Here is a 19,353-nt window from a genome sequence, read left to right as displayed (position 1 = left end):
TGGAAGGAAGAGAAAGGGTGTGCTTGGGAATTTGCAAGAAACAATGCTCCAGATCCCCAAGTCACAGGATCCTCCACCTGAACCTGAGTCTAGACTAGGGGCTGGAGGGGTCAAGCTTGGTTCCTGGCCTGGAAGAGAGACAGACCTGGAAACAGATGGCCATGCCACAGCAGTGTGGGCAGAGAGCCCAGAGGAAGCTATGATCATCAAGTTCTGGAGTTCAGGAACTATAGTCACATCAATATTTCCAGTAGACAATGTAACTATCTAAGGCCAGAGCAGGCCAGCCTGGCCAAGCCAGGGGAGAGTCTCAGTGATGTAACCAAACCTGGCTATCCTGATGATGGCTCTCTGAGGATACATACTGTATGCAAAAGACAGAGTAGACCTGGGAGGATCTAGGTCACTGCAGAGTTATGGTATGCTGAGATGGGGTGTGTAGAAACCCCATAGCTGGAATGCTGGTGGTTGGCCTCCAGTGTCAAGGTCTATTGGCTTTCATGCTGGACTCAGTGGAATCCAGTCCAGTTAAACCACCTGTTAGACCCTGCAAAGCTTAGTGTAATTGGGGCTGCCAGAGGGAGGTGCTGGACATAGTTGCATGAGGACTGTTTAGCACTCTGTGCTAGGCAAGGTGGTTCGGAAAAATTCAACAAGCCTCTGGACAATGACTAGGCATCGCTAATTGCCCTGAAAACACTGGTGCTGGCTGCATTTCCTGAGACCGATCTGGATAGGTTCAGGGCACTGGGCCTCAAGGTCCCTGCACTGATTCCAGACATTCTAAGACAGAGCCTGAGCACAAGCAATGGGCACTTCCAAGGCCTGTGGCATAGCATCATCAGATATTACCTAGCTGGGGAGGGAAGTGGCTGGGTTCCCAGGGCTGACTTATCCTGGTTACTCTTGTAGCAATGAGTTTCTGTGAAATCTTTGGACTGTGCCTTCCCTACTTTTTCCAAATGATGTCAATAAACTAAGAAGAGGATTAATTCCCTTGAGGACCAAGGGAGGACCTGTTCCTGGGACCAAGCAGAGAGGAGTGAAGTCGGGCCTGCAATGAGGAAAGAAACTTAAAGTGAGGCCAGGCTTCCAGCATGAATGCAGAGGCGGCACCAGCAGACGTTGGCTTTGACCTGACAATAGCAGACGCTTCCCTTCCCTCCCCTGGCCTCTGCCACCAAAGTATACCTCCTGCTATGGCTTCTTTTGGTGGTGATGGTACTGGGATTTGAACTCAGGGCCTTGTGCCTACTAGGCAAGTGGTACACCACTTGAGACACACCTCCAGGCCTTGGACCACGGCTTTATAAGAAGAGGAGGAAAGACCTAAGCTAGGATGGTCTGTCTTGCCACATGATACCCTGCACTGCCTTGGAGCTCTACAGGCAGTCTCCACCACCAAGAAGGACCCCACCATATGTGACCACTGATCTTGAACTTCCCAGCATTCAGAACCATGAGCTGAATAAACCTTTATTCTAAACAAATTACTCTGTCTGTGGTATTTAGTTATAGCAACAGAAAAGGGATTAAAACATCCTTCCAGTTATCTCTTCTTCCTCCACTCTAATCACAACTTCTCTTCCTCTCCAGGAATGCACAGGGACATTTTCCAGAAATAATATGAAAGTCTCAACAAAACCCACCATGATGCCCCTCTGCAAATATCTGGTGCAGATGCTTCTCCTCCCTCCCCAGTCACGCTTCTTGTCGACTGCAATGCCAGGGCCATGGGTTGTGATTCTGTGGTGAGAATCAATTTCATAGATGTCGATAAACTAAGAAGAGGATTAATTCAGACTCTGAGACTGAGCATGACAACTATTTTGGGTACAGTCCACATTTCATTCCTGAATGGACTCTGGCTCACCCATCCTCCCCCAATCCAGCTCTTCATTCGTTCTGAGTTGAGTACACTGAATTTGGACTTTTGCCTATAAAGAAAGCCTGGGCTAACTTCCAATTTGGGGGCATCCCCCCACCACCCCTACTGTTCATAGTAAAAACAAGAAGAGAATTTGGAAACACATCATGCAGAATTATGTTCCTCTCATAACAAATATTCTGTTTGGTCTTCCCCTTCAATCTGGGTGCATGTGCATAATGGCTGGACCAGGACACTCTCTTTATGGCCTATTTATTCAATTAATGTTAGATGTGCCTCCATGTGGCCTTTGAGTCTTTGAGAACATCATTTCCAGTGGCTGCAGTCTGTCGTGTCAAGTGGATAGACATGCATTATTTAATCATTTGCCTTCTGTGCACATTATTGCTGGAATCCAGGTCATCTGACCTGATTTTGGCTCATAATGCACATTTGCTGGTCCCAGTGCAGGGAGGGGGCAGATTCAGATGCATTTATTCATGAAACATTTATTAACTGTCAGCCAAAGGCTGTACCAATGATAGGATGGGGTTAGGGAGTATGAAAATGTGGCCCTTTGTACTTAGCTGCTTGAGAGTCTGACCAAGGCAAAGAGGCAGTACCCAGATCTTTCCGAATGAAGGGGGCTGTTAGGGTATGCCTGGTTCTATGGAAAATAGACTCTCAACTAATAGGAACTTCTTTTAGACATTAATGCACCCTATTTATTTGTTACTTATGATAAAGCAATAAAGATTAGGAGTAACTTACTTAAGAATGAATAAACAAAAAATTCTAGGGACTTTCCCTACAATCATATCAATTTTGGTCAAAATCAGTATCTTCTGGTTTTTCTTGAGTAAGCAGGAAGGATGATGGAGTTGGAGTTCTCTTGGTGGGAACTATATAAAACCTGGGGCCTTTTGCCACATGGATTCTTAATTATCATGTGTATGATAATTAAGAAGTGGGGAGACTGAAAACCACTGCTTGATGTGTGAATAATAACTGCTGTTTACTGAGTTCCTGTGCAAGATAGACACTGTACCAGACACTTTACTTAAGAAACACAATTTTCATTTCAACAGTCTTTTATGGTGGGTAATGGTTCCTTCATTTTTAAGAGGAGGAGGTTGTGAATTAGAAAAGTCAAGTGACTTGCTAGAGGTTACTTAGCAACATCTCTTCCCCAAAACCAGATAGCTGCACAGGATTTCATGAAACCATTTTCCAAAGACTAGTCTCATCACATTTGCCTTTCAAAATAAAATAGTAGCTGGGTAGAAATCCAGACCTAGGAAACCAAGAGAAATTACATGTCATAATTTTAGAAAGCTCTCAAAGTAATTTACTTTCCAATGAGAATATGTACTTTGAATTGAAGTTGATAAGAATATGTTTAGAATTAGTACTTAAGTTTATTTTTGCCCTTTTCAAAAGAGACTGTACTTTGTAGTTATAAAAGCCTTTAAATTAACATACCACATCAGTGGACTAAAAATCTGATCTCCTCCCTCCTCACTCATTTTACTGGTAGATTAAAAACTCCAGAGTATTTACAGACTTTCTGTACTGCCCTCAGAAGTCAGAAGGCCAGACCAGAAACCACTGTCCAGCAAATCTCAGTGGTGGGACACAGTCTGTCCCTTGAACTGTGACAGTGGATGTGTGCAGTGGGCAGAAGAAAACTTGAGGAATCCAGGGTGAATATCCCAAGTGCCAGGGCAGTCTGGGCCTGGCTTTTAAAAAATTTAACTTTGTTGTTTTTCTTGATCATTGTAATAACCTAGTTTATAATCCCTTAAATGAGAGAGAACCATAGGTTTCATTTTTGGATGGCATAGAGTGGGCGATGATTTGTTCTGATTCATTCGTAGGAGCCTTCTTCTACATTTGACTGGGGATGCCTAAATGTTCTCATATCCACCCTCAGGGGCATCCCTGCCTCACACTTAACCCTTTGCTCCACCATCAGGTGTTTGGAGGGGTCTGACTGCAGGCACGTCCACCATTCCTGCCCCACGTCTATGGGTGCTGTCCAACCTACAGACTGATGTACACCCTTGAAGTTCTGTGATAAGTTTGAGTCTAGAGATGAATTTAGGAGTCCTTAGCATGTAGAGGTAAAGCCACATTCCTACACAAGAGTGGTTGAAGTTACCAGGCAGGTTACACAGGAAAAAAGGGGAAAGAAAGGGGACCAGGATATACTTTATCTTGGAACACTTACGTTAGAGCTGCTAGTGGAGGATGGAAGGGTGGACAAGACACAATAGGAGCACTGGAACTAAATTGGGAGGATGCAGTACCCTGGGGCAAAGAAAACAGGGTTTCAAGCAGAAAGTGACCAGACTTCCCAGGGCCTGCTGGATTCCTGTCTGTTAACCTTGTAGTTACACCAGTCTTTCATGAATATATTATCTCAGTTCTTAAAAATTATAAACCCTGTGCTGTAGGATGAGTTTTCCTCCATCTGTTTTGGTTTTTTTTTTTGTGGTACTGGGGTTTGAACTCAGGGCCTTGTGACTGCTGGACAGGTGCTCTATCACCGCAGCCCTCATTCATTTTTAAAACCATAGGAATAAGATCATTAAAGAACATAAGGAGAAAAAGTGGAAAGAAAAAATTTAAATATCTAAATTCTAACCTTTTAAAACCTACCAAATGTTAACATTTTGGTGTATTTTCTTTCAGCGGCTTTTCAGTGGGTTCGGGTTTTTAAATTCCAACTGTAATTACACTATATATAAAATATGAACATTTCTGTCACAAACATCAAGCTAAGGCGGTCTCTGAAATGTCATTCAAACCAATCCCAAGTTTAGTCCCCACCTTTTAATTCAATCTTCATTATATTACTTCTTTCTATTTTTATATATGTTTTGGCTATTTGATCTCAGGTTTTGAGAGTAGTATGTAAATTTATGCCCACAACTGTCATTTGGCCAGCTTCTTGTATTTCTTGCAACAGATTTTGTCTCATGTATTTTGATGCTAAAGTACTGAGTGTACAAATGTTCTGAACACTTATGCCTTCACAATTGCTCCTATGAATATAAAATTACCCTTTTTATCCTACTTGACGCTGCTTACTGCTTAAATTGTGCTTTGTCTGATATAATCACTCATGTTTTTTTCTTTTGTTTGCATTTACCTGGTATAGCTTTGCCTACCTGGGAGCTGTTTATTTTAGGTGAGTCTCCTGTATTAATTCAATCTGAGAACCTTTGTCTTCTATCAAGGGAATGTTAAATACTTACATTTATTGTCATAACCATTCCGGGTGGCCTCTTATCATGGTGTTTTGTGTTTTCTGCATTTTCTTTCTTTTCTGACTTTTAAGCCATAGCTGATGATTTCTTCTTTTCTCTCTTGCAGTGATTTAGAAGGGAGACATCTTGTTTCTCACTCCACTGATCTGCCTTCTATTGCTTCCAATGAGTGTTTTAATTTGTCTCTGTGTTCGGTTTCTAAGCAGCTCTGCTTATCTCAGCCTGCCCTTCTCATCTCTTTTAGTGGAGACAACATCCTCTGCAGAATGACTTTAAAGACCCTGTGTTGATTTTTCTTTGTTTGCGAAATCTGGGCTAGGTGTCCTGTGTGCCTAGAGCAGGAGAGCGGTAGGCCACTCCTGGGAGATGCCTCAGTGCTTCCTGAGAGATGAAAGACCACGCGGTCCTCACCAGAGGGTATGTGTGTTTGGCAATGGTGGGGAGTGGCAAGCAAGAAGTGTCATGACTACCACCTGTGGGGGAAGTCCCTCTTTCAGGATCTGGTGGTCCTTGAAGGAGCAGATCTGCAGCCTGAGCAGATCTGGTCCCAGCTGGCAGGAATAAGCTCTTTGCAGAGAGAGGGTCCCAGGGCTGAGGACCAGAGTGAGGACATAGGGGACCTGAGCTGACTTTTTGTCTAAACAGATGGTCAGGGCATATTAGTTTCAGGCATGAAATTTCCCAGCAGACAAATTATTTTAAAAGGTCCCTGTAAAGACTTGTAAAGGAAATTTCAGAAAGGCTTTTTCCAGTGCCTTCATTTGTCTGCTGACTTAACAAGGTATAGATCTAGCATATTGTATATTAAAACTCTCTACAGTGCAATTAAATTAGCAGCATTAAAAGGCTTGTTTATGTTTAAAGACACTGGCATTATTTAATTTATTAAGATGGTTGTTCCTCTGTGCCCTTAACACAGAGGTGTCAGTTCTGGGGAGCACACTGCCACAAGCCACAGACTGGGAAGGCTGGGGTCTGGAAAAAGCAGGGTGGAGGCTGGCTGGGATGGAGACAGACTGTCTTGATGCCCAAGAAGGTCTTCAGAAGGAAGCACGGGTCAGGTATGGCCTGGTTTTCTAGGAGCTCTGAGAGGCAGTTGTGGGACTGAACTGCCACCAGTGATTGTCTGACTAAGCCAAGATTTCCCAAGAGTATCTCAGGCACAGTCAGAGGTCAGATCTACTAAGGAGAAGGGGATAGGACAGCACATGCTGTGGTTAATGCTGTAGTGGAGCCATCCTGGTTCTGGTGAGGGTGTTAGAGCCAAATAATGCCTCAGGGGAGCTAGACCCAGCCACTGGACACCAGAGGCTGATGCCTCACACTGAGTTCCTGGGACTAGAATCTTGGCTGGGATTCCTTGAAAGATTTTGGACAGAATTAGTAGGTAGCATCACCAGGATGTAGCCAAGCTGGTGCCAAAGAGGCCTTGGGGCTGGGACAAGGCCAGGCCTGGTCCTTGGAGATCTAACCTCCATGCTGCTGTACCCCACATGGTCAGGATGGGTACTGCCAATCCCTCAGAGCACCAGTGTAGGAAACTGAGGTCCAGGGATGGAGGTGATATGTCTAAAGTCACTCAACAGACCACTCCAAATTTCTTTCAGCACCTCAAAATATTCAACATATTGTTTTTTTCTCCTTCTACATGTGTTGATGTAAACCCTCTAACTCAGGTGTTAACATCTGGACCCAACACATATGAGCATGTGTGTTCTTGCTGGCAGAATCAGTGACTCCTCTGTGCTCCCAGTACTCTTTGCCTATCCCTCCATTATACCTGCACTGTAATTATCTGTCTCTGTCTTGCAGGGTTGAGTACCTAAGAGCAGGAATGTTGGACTGTGTTTCATACACAGTAGATACACAACCGATTTTGTTAAGTGAATGATGAATTCATAGCCCTCCACTGACTGTGTGTCAGATACTATGGCTTGGTCCTCTTAAATGCTCAGACCCTTTGTGATGGAAATGTTAATCACCCTGATTTGATTGTTACAAATTATATACATGTATCAAATTACCATACTGTAACCCATAAATATGTACAAATATTACGTGTCAGTTAAAAATAAATGAATTCTAAGGTAATACTTTAAAATCAATTAATTTAAAATTATATTCTTTTGAAGGTTAAGAATCGAAAAACTATACTTTGCTCAGCATACCATACCTGTGAGAAGCATGGCTGCTTAGCTCACACTGCTTCTTACTTCCCCTTGTGGTGGATGCTTTAATTGCAGGCAAAAGATCTCAAGGACATGTCTTTTTCTTTTTTTTAGACAGGGTCTTTGCTATGTAGTCTAGGCTGGTCTGAAACCCACAATCCTCCTGCCTCAGTCGTCCAAGTGCTGGGATTACAGGTATGTATCCCAACACCAAGATAAGAGCTTGACTCTTAAAGACATTTTTTTTCATTTTAATCTTTCTTTTTAATTTTTATTAGCATATTATTGTTGTACTGGGGGGTACATCATGATATTTACAAAAGTGCCTACAATATATTTTAGTCAAGTTAATCCCCTCCATCATTCTCCTTTGTGACCCCCCCCCACACTTCTTAGAGGAAAAACATTTTCACTTAACATATGCAACAGGTTTCTGAAACACACCAGCCTTTGCCTTTATGCTGCTGTCCCAGGCTCCACCCCTAAGTCTGCTCAGACCCGATATGAGATAAGGTTGGTATTAGTTATAAGATCCAAATTTGCCTTACTTGTTGGGTTCCATTGTTCTAGAATGGTCTGGAACATCGTGAGGTGGCCATGTTCATTTGTTCATCTCCTACACTGCATTCCTCGTTCTGTTTTAGAATTGACTAACTCCCTGTGGAGGGATAGTGTCTTATTCACTTCTATCTCTCTAATATCTGGCACAGGGATTATCACAGAATAGGAGCCAGGTGTGAGGAGACATGAACACTTGCTAACACCTACTGTGTGCCAGGCCGTGTGCTGGGGGCAGACCACAGGAACCCATAAAAATTGATCTGTTAGAGCCTTGGGTATGGTCAGGCAAAAGGGGTCTGGCTGATGAAGCTCCCTGAAATAACTTCACAGTCCTGCTCTCTGAAGCCCAGCCATTCCAATAGCCTTGCCTTTATTAGTCTTCATTATTTCCCAACTCAATTTTATTTTATTTTTCAGAAGTCACCATCCAACCCTGGGGCATTTGGCATGTGTAGACACACATTAATTGTTACTGGAGTCAACGGCCTGATGAGCTTTTAACATTCCATTACCCAATGTTTGTCATTTCTCATTAGTGATACATTTATAAACACTGGGGACTTATCACTGGATAACTTGGCAAAGTCTTTGTGGCTTTGCCCACCCCTGTATTTAGACTTTCAGCACTATGGAGGGCATCTGGAATCCTAGCATGACTTTTCAAAGAAAACACAGTGAGGTACCATGATCTCTTTCATCTTCTATCATCTCATACATCAAACTCCTCTTTTACTCATCAAGAGACTCTCTCATAGCTATGAAAGCTATCCCCCTACTGCCTCACATCCTTCACAGAACTGCAGGTGCCTCTTGGAAGAGGGGCATGAATGCGGCATTCTTCCTTCCTGCCTTTGTTTTCCATTGTTATTAGAAGCGTAGCCATGGAGAGAAATCTGGTGCAGACTGTGACTGCAGCCATTAGAAAGGAGATTTTCCTCTTAACCAGCCTAAAGAGGATGGGGTTTGGTTTCCAGTCCCTGCTGCCTAGAGAAAAATAAGCAGAATGAATTCAAGATGACAAATCCAGAAAAATCTCCTTTTGTGAAACAAGCTTTCTTCCTGGGAGTGGCCACTGACTGACAGGTGCTGCATCTGGTAAAGGCTATGGGATTTGCAATGACCTTGACTGAGGCCCTTATAGCAGCCACTTGGGGGGACAGCCACTTGAGGACATCATTGGGGAATCACAAACCAAAGGACATGTTGCTTGTATTCTAAAACACTGGGAAAAGGCATCAGCCCAGGGAACAAACCTTCTGCCTCCTCTCTCCTGGAGAAGGGCTCTCCTAAGCTTTGTGCTCAGGCTTGGGCACCACAGCTGTGCTTGGCATCTGTGCCCCTGGCAGCCTCTGCTGCCTGTCACTTGACACAGGCAGAAGTCCTTGCAGCAGATCGCCCATCCTTCTCCTGCTTAGAGTTGTTGTGAAGACTAAATGAGAGAAAAGGCCATGCAAATTCTTTGAAGTGAAGAGCACTACAAAGTAGGAATGCTGGACCATGTGCCATCTGGCTATGCCCTCCACAAGTGCTGGGTGTAGGCACACTTGGTAAACATCCTCAACACGATCAACAAAATACCCACTTTCAGTGGGATGCCCCAAGCTGGTGGTTTCAGATTTCACATCCCTTTTTTTGCCTATGAACATGTTTGGTCCTCTGACACTTGTCATTCTAATGTTCAAGGCTTTTAAACATCTGTTTCCTACAGAAACTCTTCTCCATTTCAGTGCCTCCAGAACACACCACTGGCATTCCTACCCTGCTCATTTGATCACAGCTCTTCTCTGCTTTCCCTCCGCACTCTATTCACCCCTCAGAGCCTTTCCAGTTTGTATCCGCCCTTAAAAATCAAGCAGAAGACCTCTTCACAAACTAATCACAATTTAGCTCTCTCTTCTTCAAATAGTTATTGGGTTCCTGTTGACCTTGAGCCAGAGGCAGTGATCACAGTGGTTAAGAGCAGACTCTGCAATCATGTTGCCTGGGTCGGGGTCTTGGTTACACCTCTTACTGTCTGTGTGACCTTGGGCAAGTTACTTAAAATCCCTGCTTTTCTTAGCTATAAAATATGGATAATAATGGTTGTCTTTTATACACCCACTGTAAGCACTCAAAAAGGAGGGATAGTATTTTCCCAAAGCATTTTCATTTATGTTACCACGTGATTTCCATGACAGCCCAGAAAAATGTTGGTTTTACTGCACCAAATGAGAAAAGAAAGGCTCAGAAAAGTTTGTGCACTTGCCCAAGGCCACATTTTTGGTAATGAAAATGAAATTCAGGCTAAGGTTTGTGTGAGTGGGATCCACAACTTTCCCACTACCATGGCCAATTTGCTTTAACCCAGCGTCCTGTGGTTACTTCAGCCTTTTTCCTTGGCATACTCTGCACATGGGCACTTTTCTCCCCATCTAGACGCAGGCCTCCTCCACAGCAAGGATTCTCAAGATACTCCCCTTTCAGCTATTTACAATTCAGTAGTTGTAGAGTGAACAAAAGAGTGAATGACTAGGGAAGCATGTTTCAAGACCAGACTGTCTCCAAAGAACTTATTTAGTCCTGGCATTTGATCCCTGAAGTCAGTGGCCTTTTAACAGAACCAGGGTTGAGCCTGGCTTCAGGCTTTTCCACCTGAATCTACCTACCATACTTTGACCCTGGAAATCTGTCTGTATTAGTTTTCTAACATACTTCCCTAGACTTCCTGTAACACTGAACATACTCTGGTAACATAAGTTTTCACTAAACTTAACATATATTTCTTTGGTCTAAAGGGTCAACAATGAGCAGTGAATGGTCCCATGGCCTTCCCTAGGAGGTAAAGGGATGTGGTTCTGGAGCTGTGGTTTGCAGAGCTATGTCTCTTCTTTTTAAAGCAAAACTTTGTGAAGTTCTCTAATCACCAACATCAGAATGTCTGAATATCAGGATAAATATGGTGAGGAACAATACCCATTTGGCTACTTGCCTCATCATCTGGGGACAGAATCTCATGTGTGTTAACTGAACAGAGAAGAACATGAAAAGTTGTGGAGTGTGTTCATAACTTCCGAGAACCTATGTCTTGGCGTAGACACACTTAATAGGGTGAAATGGTCTTTTTGACCCCTCAGGGACCGACTGAGGATAGGAAATAAAGTGGAATTGTTGAAAAGGCTCTGGAGATTCTAAACAGAAAATTCTCTACCAAGAACAGAGTCCTCTACTGGGGAACATCTGAAGTCCCAGGTAGTAATAGCTATCATTTGTTGAGTATCTACTGTGTACCAGTTGTTTTATTTGCATTATATAATTTCCTCAACACCACAATCTGTAAGAGAGCTAGTACCATCTCCACTTCACAGAAGAGGAGACTAAGACTTTTACTAGCGTAGACTCGGTATCTTGACTAAGGCCAAGATGGGTGGCAGAATGGCCTTGATCTAGGTATTCTTAACTCCTGTCCAGGAATTTTCCCCCAGAGCATATTCCTCTGAGGAACCTTAAGAGTCAAGAGACTCAGAGCTCTTGACTCATCTGGTACAAGCATCCTCTAAGCACCCTGTTTCTCAACTCATTAAGGAGAAGTCAAGACCTGTGCATAATGCAGTTAGCTACTATGTTTATTTATTGTATCTTTATGTAAATGGCTTGAAATCTTTCCTCAGCATCATTATCTGCTAGAAAACAGGGGCCACATCACAGTAACTAATGACTTTACAAGTGTTTTCAATCCTGTTTTAACTAGTAATAAATCTTTTGTTTGATTTATCTGAAAATTGCTTACCTGTTCTCCTTCCTGTTGCTCCTGTTCTTTAAGGTTCTATAAGCCTCATTTATTAACAATAGTTAATATTCAGTAACATCACCTGTGGACCAGTTACTGTTCTAAGAAATTTAACTCATAACCCAGGAGGCAGGCTGTTATCACCCTCATTTTATAGATGAGGAAACTGGAGCTTAAGGTCATACAGCACAAATGGTAGAGCCAGGGTTCAATCTCAGGTGGACAGGTTACAGAATCTTACTTTGCTAAATGCCCCAGTTTGAAAATTTCCTCCCAAATGAAGGTACTCTAGAACAGTGGTGACCAATATAAATCTGCAAGCTCTGTCACTGAGCTGCACTCTTAACACTCACATATAATTATAAAATTTTTAAAAGCTACACTTGAAAAAGTAAAAAAGACAGACTTCCTACTTTTCCTATTTTATCATTTGTTTCTTTTTTTTTATTAAACTCTTTATTTTATTTTATTTTTTTCATTTATTCACATGTGCATACATTGTTTGGGTCATTTCTCCACCCTGCTCCCTTCCCCCATTATCATTTGTTTCTGGTTTAACTTTTTTTTTTTTTTTTTTGATGAGACTGGGGTGTTGAACTTAGGGCTTCATGATTGCAGAACAGGCACTCTACGGCCTAGCCACACCTCTAGCCCATTTTGATCTAGTTATTTTGGAGGTGGAGTCTCTTTAACTATTTGCTTGGACTGGCCTTGAATTGTGATCCCCCTGATCTCAGCCTCCCAAATAGTTAGGATTACAGGTGTGAACCACTGGTATCTAGCTGTTTTGGTTTCAGCTTTAAGTATGGATTTTGCTTCAGAATTAGATTGAAGGCTATGATAATGGAAATGTGCTCTTTGGATAATTTGAGGAACAGAGCAGCAGTTTAGGACAGTGGAAAGAATGTGGGTTAGCTCTTATAAAACCTGGGTTCTAAGCCCCATCTTTGCTGCTAACCACGGATGTGGTCAGAGCAACCTTCAAATTCTCTTAGCCTCTTCCTTCATTATAAAAAGGAAATGGTGGCTTAAGGTTCTTTCCATTTCTAAAAAAAATTCTGATTACAGTGACGGTCTTCTCAGGGTTTCTGCATCTGTTTCCTTTCTATATGTCAGGGCTTATGCTAAGTTAGCATGGTGTTCCGTGTGCCCAGCCCTGTGCCTGGCACATTGCAGGCACAAGAAATGTTTGTTGCACGAATGTAAATCCATTCCTCCTTTGAAGAACCTCTGGTTCTTCCAGTTATTGCCAGAATAACCATAGCAGCCTTGGCAATTAATTGCATTTTTGTTTCCTTTCTTACATAAAATTCTTGACAACATAAATTTTCTGAAGGGTTATAGCTAGGATTAAAGACTATTTCCTGATCATGTTAGCAAAGGGAATGGTTCTTAGCCCCAAGCAAAGCTACCTAGATACCCCCATAAATGGCTTCTTATTATATGCTGTTCTGATGCTGAGGAGAGTTAATTAATGACTCTAAATAAGAAAACAATCAAATCTGTCTGCGGTCATATGAGTCAGAGCAGACCCAGATGGGGAACCGGGTCCTTGGCCTCCAGCCGCCCTAGGGAAACACAATAGCAACCTTCACGCCTTGCACCAGAGCTCTGCAAAGCTCCATCCTAGAAGGGACAGGAATCACTCAAAAATGGGATGGAGACCCAGCCTGAGGGGAGGCATTTTCTTAAGAGGCCAGGTCTTCTATCTGAGTGTTGTGCAGAACAAAGTCCAAGGATGAGAGAAAAACACAAGCATTCCTCTCTACACCCTTCAGACACCCAACGCTTCAGTTGCTGAATAGGGAGTTTTTAGGCACAAGCCCCTATGTGGGGCAAGACTGGGACAGGAACTGCCACCAGAGGAGGACCAGAGGGCATGTGGCATGAATTTCACCAAGTCCTAACCTGCTCACCTTCTGAAGTCTTTTATTTTTATTTTTATTTTTTTATTATGCATATGTGCATACAATGCTTGGGTCATTTCTCCCCCCCACCTTCTGAATTCTTGCAGCCACATGTGAAAGTAGAACAGAATGAGGTTCACAACAGTGACAAGTTTAATTTAGGTGTTAACTTTGCTGTGAAAATCTGAGAATGGGAATAGGTGAAAGGCACCTCTTAACAATATCAAGGTATCCTTAGCTTTGGGACAAGATGATAGAAAATAAAGGGAAGCCCTATTCCTTTGGCTCTATATGCACTTTTGGTCAAAAAACAGCCTCCTCATGTTTTCCCTTCTTTCCTTACTTTCTTTAAAAAAAAACTACTTTGCTGCCACCCAGGCTTTGTTTCTTGTGAAATTTTTCCTCTCTAGAAAGAAATCCCTGAGGTACTGGTCCTGAGGTTCATTTACACTGCCTTCTTTAGTAACCACTTTCAGGTAACAAAGTCTTTACCCAGGTTAAGAAAAGAATGGCAGTACCCTTCCTGAACTTGAAAGGCCTGTGTCTTATGTCTGAATTCTAGCTGGTTCCCAATCCCATTCCTCTAAAGTTTGGCCAGAACCTTATTATTTCTATCATAGTAGCAGGGAAAGAGATGTGGAAAAGGAGGGGGTTCTGGAGTTTAAGGGATCCAGGTGGAACCTTAACTCTGACCTTTCTGTGTGACCTTGGGTAAGCCCTTTTCCTCACAAAGCTTCCTTTGCTCATCTTGAACGTGGGAACAACACTACCACCAACCTCGCAGGGCTGTCAGGGTTAAACACATTCTTGCATGCAAGGAGCCTGACTCAGAAATGTTTCCTCTTATTATTAGCTTGTAATTCTTTAAATAGGGATTGCCGATGGGTTCATTCAAAGTGATGCAGTAAAACCCTCTAATGTTCAGTTTCTTCCTATTCCATTCTGTGATCAGCTTTAGGGAAAATCCTCACAGAGGCCGTGGCCCTCAGCTGTTGCTTCTGCTGTCCCCTAAAGTCTTCCCTTCCATTAGGAAGTCTGAGGCCAGTGTTCTAGAACCTTGGACAGCTCCACTCCTTAGTCACTCAGGGGCTGCCTGAGGAAGAGAAGCAGGGGGAATCTGGGAAATTTTTCCAGAAAGGCTGCATTAGAGCAGGGATTTAGAAAATTCAGAAGCCGCAGTCTCAGTCCCAGATTGCAGGATGCCACTTGCATGCACACTGCCACGGGCATACATGTTCAGATTCTTCAACATCACCATCCCTCTTGAAAAGTTCCAAGGATTTTCTCCTCAGAAAGCCATAATACCACCCATAAGATTTACGGAAACTTAGAGTCCTTTTTCCCTTTCCTATGAACTTCAAGTATTTTTGAGCCCAGAAAGAACAGAAACACCACCCACATCTTCCTGTATCTGCTATTTAATTTGTTTGGCTTCGGTACAAGGATTAAATATTTTTGATTAACCTTAAGTGAAAGCAATAATGTATTAAGATGAGAAAATGTTTTACAAGACAAAGATTCAGATATGAATTAAAAGAAACATAAAATAATGTTATTGCCTGTAGGTAATGTTAAGTGCTATTCTCTAATCAGGATAAGCAGGTGGTTCAATTTATGAGGCAATTTAGCTTTTCACTCTCCAGTGCAGAATACGACAGACTATAGGCAGTCACTTTCTGAACAGGCAAAGAAGAAATTAAGTCCTATTTTTACTTTATGATACTGAGTCACGGAGTTCAATGCAAATCACATGGATGCCAAAGGAAGAGCAATGCCAGGTATTTAAATACCTCCTTTCTTTGAAAAGCTCTAACAATTTTATGACAGTGTGAAATCCTGTCAGAGTAACTCAGAAGAGACACATGTCACCAAATGGGCATTTAGGACTGAGCCTATCTCCCCCAACTCCTGACTCTCCATCATTAAGTCTAGAAGAGCCAGTGTTCACAAGCTCTTTGCATTTAGTAACAGCCCGCAGATGTCTGCATTTTCTAGGCCACATCATCATTGAGGAAAATAAGGCTCATCTTTGAGAAAATGTGTTATTGACCAATTTAATAATGAGGAAGAGAAGGGGATAAAAGTGGAATAGGAAAAGAAAGACAGGGAACAGTAGAGGAAGCGGAGAGACCAGAAAGATGTCTAAACTTCCCTGAACTTGCTGAATATTTTCCGTGCATTGTCCTGGTAAATGGATGATGCCCACCTCAACTGGATGGAAACACAAAGACCTTCAGTCCCTCTTAAACATTTGCACACTGCTGAGAACTGCAGCAGTTCCACTGCTTTAACTTGTTGGAAGAAACTACACACAAGATATTATCTAGGGTGGGGTAGTTCAGTGGTACAGCACTTGCATAGCATGCATGGTGCCCGGGTTTGATCCCCAGCAGTGCAAAAGCAAAACCCTCAAAAATCACAAAAAACCCCAAAGACATCAGCTCAGGACTCCAAAGGTAGACAGAAAATTAACCCAAATAGAAAAGTTTGTGGTTGTAGCCAACAGTGCCAGCACCTACTGTATTGTACCTTACTCTGACTTCTTCCCAGCAGAGGTCGCTGTGGATGCTGGCAGTGTATACTTATGGGGACTGGACCAGGCAGGCTTGGCTGGCTGGCGGCTCCATTGGCTGGTACCTTTTCTTCCACTGGCCATACTCTAGCAACCTTATGCTATGGGAAGGAGATTGTCTCAAAGTCACACAGCACTTTTGGTATTAAAGTGCTGTGAAATTGGGGTTAATTGCTGGGAGTGGGCAGGTATGGGAGATGGGGTTGTCCTTCTCCTTTAGGGGTATGTATTGCCTTGTGGTGGAATCTGTGTCACCTTCATGTCCTTTCTGCTAGAGTACCTGGTATTTCTGAAACTCCACCTGTGACTATCAGAAACACTAGATCTGTAGCCCTTCCAGACAAGGAGGGAGGCCAGAGTGACAAAAGTCACCTTGCCACACAATCTTGCATCCACATCACAAGGGACTCTGATGATAAGCCACCCCAAACCTGACTTGATAGCCTGTGGTGGTGGTGGGGGTGCAGAACTCTGGTCTTCTGGGAAGTCCATTACAGCAAGATAAAGTCTCTGAGGACTGAGAAGAGCAGGGTACTGATGAGGATGTTAGGGTCAGACTTGAGGCCCCAGAAGGGCTGAAGAGGGCTCCACATCCTTGTGAAGTTCCTGTTACTGGACCTTATGCCGGTGTTCAGGTTAGGCCAAGGCAGCCTGAAACTGCCCTGAAACTGCCTCCACCCACAAGGCATCAACTTGGACCCTAGGTCATTACTGTGACTTGAGAGCTGAAGGGGTGACTGTCTTATTTCCCTCAACATCCAAGCCTAGCAGTAGGTGGATCCTCCCCCCACCCCCGCAAGCCAGATACACAGGCTCACCATGACACACACGTGAACACTGAACCATCCACTGGCATATTGGCCCAGTCGCAATATTCACACCCTAACCCATCTCTCTCTCTCTCTCTCTCTCTCACACACACACACACACACACACACACTTAAACACATCCCAGCCCCAGAACCAAATTTGACCTAGTAGAGCTGATGGGGCGTGGGGGGCAGGTCTTATCAGATTGCTTCCTCCCCACCCTGCCTCACTCACATCCCCTAAAACACTGGCCCTTCCGCAAGGTAGAACCGGGCGCACGGGGCATCCTGGAGTCCGGGCAGGCAGACGGGTGGGGGGCGTGGAGAAAGAGAAGGGTTTGTGGCACAGTACCGAGCCCGGGTGCAGCCGCCTCCTCCCTCGGGATTTTCCATCCCGGCTCGCGCGGGCCCGCGAGGAGCGAGCCGCGCTTTGTCTCTAGCTCGGCTCCTGGCACGTTTCGGCGGAAGCTGCCCATGCCGCGCCCGAGGCCCCCCCTCCCACAGCCGCGCCCCTCGCCCAGCCCGCGGCGCACGCCCGTCAGTGAGGCGATCGCCGCTTTGTCCTCCCCTGGATGCCTGGGCAGAACGCAAAAGCCTGGCAACCAGGAGCGACCGCTGTGCGCCCGGAAAGCAACCCCCCGCAGCCACATCTGGGGCGAGCCCCGCGCGGAACAGAGCATCCCTCGAGGATCCGCGGTCGCAAGGGATATTGGCCTGGAGCTCCGCGGTGCTTGAATGGGGCCCCGCCCCGTCCTGCTCCGCACGTGCCCATCTGGGGCTGGCTTCCCACCGCGGTGCAGGAGCTCTGGTCCCCGGGGAGCGGCGGGGCAGGGAGGGTCGTCTTGACTCCTATGGCTGGGGCCTGGATTCAGGTGGACAGGGCCTGGGAGATAAGACCCAGATGGGAATGGGTCCCTCAGACCCTCCTACTTCCTCTTATCCACCTTCCACACCCAGGCCACTCAGACCTTAGGCGCGGGCCCGAACACGGGGGACCCCCAGCAGTGCTTTCCTTTATGGGCGACTTCGAGCAGGATGGGGAGTGGGTGTCTCCTGGCCTTTACTACCCAACACCTAAATCCCCCCGGAGGAGAAATACCTAGGAGGGGCACAAGTGGTAGGGGAAAGAGTCCCCGATTTATCCACATCCCCCACCTCCCTTTTCACAAAACCCTAGGCAGCAGGTGAAGACATGGGGAAGGGTCTCCCTTACAACTCGAATCCCGGGAGAGTCTGAGAGGAGGGGAGGAGTCTCGTGGTCTCATCCATCACATTCAGATCCCTTTGTAACCGGGAACCAGCGGGGGTATTGTGGGGAAGGGACTCCTGCCTCCAAACCTCTCATCCCAGAACACTCACTCTCATCCTCAATAATCCAAGCAGCCTCGACTTGAGGCACAGGAGAAGGGAGGTTCCAAGCCTGCCATGCTCTTCCAGGAGAGATGGGGAGAGGGTTCCTTAGTCCTCGCCCCTTACACTCAAGAAGCGCCTCCACCAATAAACCTAACCCAAACTGCTACGACCTCAGGTGCCAGCCACGGGGAGGCCCGCTGCCAGTCAGCTCTCTGGGACAGATGGTCTTCAGTGTGGCGAGGACATGTCCCATCAACTCCCCAGGCCCCCTTACGCCTCAGTTCATCCCCTCTTCAATAACACAAAAGGGAATCTTGCAGCACCAACCTCAGATGGCGGGCGGGAGAGTTGTCAGTGCCCGGCAGCGCACCGTACACCTCCCGGCTCCTCAGTGCCGCGGCTTCCCGACGGTGGCTCTAGCTGCAGCTGCAGCTGCGGCGACCGCGGCTCTCGCGTTCCGAGCCTCCCTCGGACTCAGCACCTGGAGCAGCGAACAGCTCCGCGCCTCATTCCGCTGACCCCGCCTTCCCCGTGCCTCCGTAGCCAATAGCGACGCGGGCCTCGCCCAAGAGGCTGCCCATTGAGAAGCACCGTCTCCGATCCCTCTTGCCCCTCCCGTAGGTTCCTGGGTCTCTCAGTCAAGACCACAGCCCCCAGAGACCGCCGGAGTTTTCGCATGGCCTTCTGGAACTTGTAGTCCCGTAAAGCCGAGGAGTGGGCCCATGCCGCGGGCAGGCAACAGAGATGGACTGCGTTTCCCAGAGGGCATTGAGGAAACGGAGGCGCGGAGGAGAGCGGGAGAGCTGTTTCCATAGCAAAGACTGCGGGATGGGATGGCTGGTAGGGAAGTGGGGCAGGCCGTGCGACCCTCAGAGTATCCTGCGTGACCTCGGACAGTCCGTCCTTTTTGTCATCCTCTATTTCTACATCGGAACCCTGTACCTCAGTTTGTCTATCTGGGAAGAGGGGCGAAGAAACATCCCCGACTCCCATACGCGGAGCCAAACCGAGGGCGAGCCGCTTTGGTTCTTGCCCAGCAAAGGTGAAGAAGGACAGAGGAGACTTCCCCATCACGTTC

The 19,353-nt window shown here is 45.4% G+C and overlaps 1 protein-coding gene across 1 annotated transcript in view; it reads right to left on the bottom strand.

Annotated features, from left to right (window-relative positions):
• Positions 1 to 18,762, bottom strand: part of Smpd3 (sphingomyelin phosphodiesterase 3) — an 82,788-nt gene extending 64,026 nt beyond the window's left edge. The window contains exon 1 of the mRNA XM_020181083.2: positions 18,603 to 18,762. The gene's annotated coding sequence lies outside the window, so the exon portion shown is untranslated. The remainder of the gene's footprint in view (positions 1 to 18,602) is intronic.
• Between the last annotated feature and the right edge of the window lie 591 nt (positions 18,763 to 19,353).

This window comes from Castor canadensis, chromosome 15 (genome assembly GCF_047511655.1).
Source record: "Castor canadensis chromosome 15, mCasCan1.hap1v2, whole genome shotgun sequence".
In the NCBI taxonomy this organism is placed as follows: Eukaryota; Metazoa; Chordata; class Mammalia; order Rodentia; family Castoridae; genus Castor; species Castor canadensis.
The sequence above is the reverse complement of the archived record's forward strand: the minus strand, read 5'-3'. Positions and strand labels throughout refer to the sequence as shown.